Source organism: Balaenoptera acutorostrata, chromosome 10, assembly GCF_949987535.1.
Source record: "Balaenoptera acutorostrata chromosome 10, mBalAcu1.1, whole genome shotgun sequence".
Lineage (NCBI taxonomy): Eukaryota > Metazoa > Chordata > Mammalia > Artiodactyla > Balaenopteridae > Balaenoptera > Balaenoptera acutorostrata.
Window position 1 is genome coordinate 84,827,603 of NC_080073.1, and position 2,716 is coordinate 84,830,318.

A 2,716-nucleotide genomic window follows, 5' to 3' on the forward strand; every position below is an offset into this window, starting at 1 on the left:
GAAAAATATTTGTGTGATCAAGTGATGCTTATGTCATAGTTTCAAGGAGGAACAACTCCTCAAAATATAACCCACTCTTAAAGTTATATAATTAACTTTATGGATTTATTACTTAATCAAAATACATAAAACCATGAGTGACACAGAATATTAAGCCCTTTCAATGATTCACAATTCAGTGTGATTGGGTCTGACGTATTATCTTTTTTTTTTTTTTTTTTTTAGATCTTTATTGGAGTATAATTGCTTTACAATGTTGTGTTAGTTTCTGCTGTACAACAAAGTGAATCAAATATATGTATATTATCTTTAGAACCATTCTGGGGAATTCTTTGGCAGTCCAGTGGTGAGGATTCCCAGCTTTCACTGCTGGGGGCCCAGGCTCGATCCCTGGTTGGAGAACTAAGATTCTGCAAGCCTCATGGCGTGGCCAAAAAAAAAAAACCCCTCTGGATATGATTAAATATGTAGAGATTTTGGGAAATGAACACAGGAGATATGTTAAGAGGTGTTCCAAAATGGGAGAAAGCATGCAAATAAGTGAGCTTTGGATATTCATGACAAACTTTGCAGATTTTTAGTTCTACCTAAGGCTGACACTATTTTTTGTTTTTATGGTATTGTCTCTTAGCCTTTCATAAGGAACAATGGAAACCAGCAATGGAAGTTCCAGAACAGACTTCATCCTTCTGGGCTTTTCTGATCAGCCCCAATTAGAACACATCATCTCTGTGGTTGTCTTCATCTTCTATATTGTAACTCTGGTAGGAAACACAACTATCATTCTTGTATCTTACCTAGACATCCAGCTCCATACTCCCATGTATTTCTTCTTATCCAATTTGTCTTTTTTGGACCTCTGTTATACAACTAGCATTATCCCCCAGATGCTGGTAAATCTATGGGGTCCAAAAATGTCCATTACATATGGAGGGTGTGTGCTCCAATTCTTTGCCCTTGACTTGGGAGACACAGAATGTCTTCTCTTGGCTGTGATGGCTTGTGACCGCTATGCTGCTGTCTGTCAACCTCTTCACTACACAGTAATAATGCACCCTCAGCTTTGCCAGAAGATGGTGTTGACTGCCTGGTTAGGTGGTCTTGGCAGTGCCTTAATTGTTTGCTCTTTGACTTTGAAGTTGCCAAAATGTGGGCACAGGGAGGTGGATAATTTTTTCTGTGAGATGCCAGAGTTGATCGAGACGGCTTGCGTCTATTCAAAAGTAATGGAGATTGTTGTCTTTGCTCTTGGAGTGGTATATTTCTTCTAATACCTCTATCACTAATTCTGATCTCATATGGAGTTATCACTCAAGCTGTCATGAGGATCAAGTCAGCAGCAAGGTGGTGAAAGATCCTTAATACATGTGGTTCCCGTCTCACAGTAGTAACTCTGTTTTATGGAACAATCATTTATACGTACATGAAGCCGCAGACTAGCTCCCCGCAAGATGAGGGGAAGTTCCTTACTCTCTTTTACACAATTGTCACACCCAGCCTTAACCCTCTGATCTACACTTTAAGAAAGAATGATGTGAAGAGTGCAATAAAGAGAATACTGTGGATAGAAAAAGGGCCAGCAAAGTCACGAATTAGATGGAAAAATCAGAATGTAGAGAGCTAAAGAAATAATATTGACCTTTTCCAACAGAAGATGAATCAATTCATTTATTAAAAGAGCATTTCTTGGGTGTTTACCATGTACCAAGAATTGTACTAGGTACTGACCTTGTAAATAAATAGGAAGAAGAGAGAAATGATAAGGAGACAGAGATACAAATATATAAATAAAATGTAATTCATGCATTTAAAAAGCTTCAAGACTAATCAGGGACTATAGATAAATAAACATATAATTATGAAATGTTGTAAGTACAGTAATGTACAAAGAACTGAGGAAAGATTTCTCATAAGCATCTATTCTAATGTAAGATTGTACTGAACTTCTTTTCTTCCCCGACGTACCACTTTTATTAGAAATAACACTCTCTTTCATTCACCTGTTACTGCCAGAGGAGCCTCTGGTGGAGACTAACAGCCCACCAACACCCATTCCACCTTCTGCCTCAAGTTTTAACTGAGCGTAGGGCTACCATGCTACAAATTACATTTCCTAGCCTGGCCTCCATCAACACAATTCCAGGGAAGTGATGTGTGCAACTTCTGGGTCATCTCAAATATGAAGCCACTTGCTCTCACCTTCCACCCTCTCCTTCCTCTTGGCTGGAATGTGAACGTGAAGGGTACCTACTCTGACAAAAACCCTAAGAGGGAATGGAACAGTAAGATGGGAACAGAACAACTCCATCAGCAGAGCAAAGCCTCTAGATTATTACGGGAGAAAAATGTTTCATATATTATTTAATATTAATTAAGCCACTGTATTTTGAGATCTGTTATAAGAGCTTAGCTTTTACCCTGATATGGCCTATTAAGGAGTTTAGGCTTTTCCCTGTAGGGCAGTGTGGTCCCTGGACCAGCAGCATCAGCATCACCTGGCCATTTACTACAAAAGCAAATTCTTGGGCCCCACCTCAGACCTACTGAATCAACAATGAGTTTGGACCGAGCGAACCATGTTTTTCAATAAGGCTAAAGTTTGAGAATCACTGTTGTAGAGAATAGGGAGACACTGAATGTCTCTAAACAGAAAATTAATGTGGTTTTATAGATTTTAATTTCCTTCCTGATAGATATGTGAAAGAAGGTGGATAAG

The 2,716-nt window shown here is 38.8% G+C and overlaps 1 pseudogene; it reads left to right on the plus strand.

Annotated features, from left to right (window-relative positions):
• Positions 1 to 647: 647 nt before the first annotated feature.
• On the plus strand, positions 648 to 1,616 carry LOC114237379 (olfactory receptor 2G3-like; annotated as a pseudogene).
• Positions 1,617 to 2,716: the final 1,100 nt, after the last annotated feature.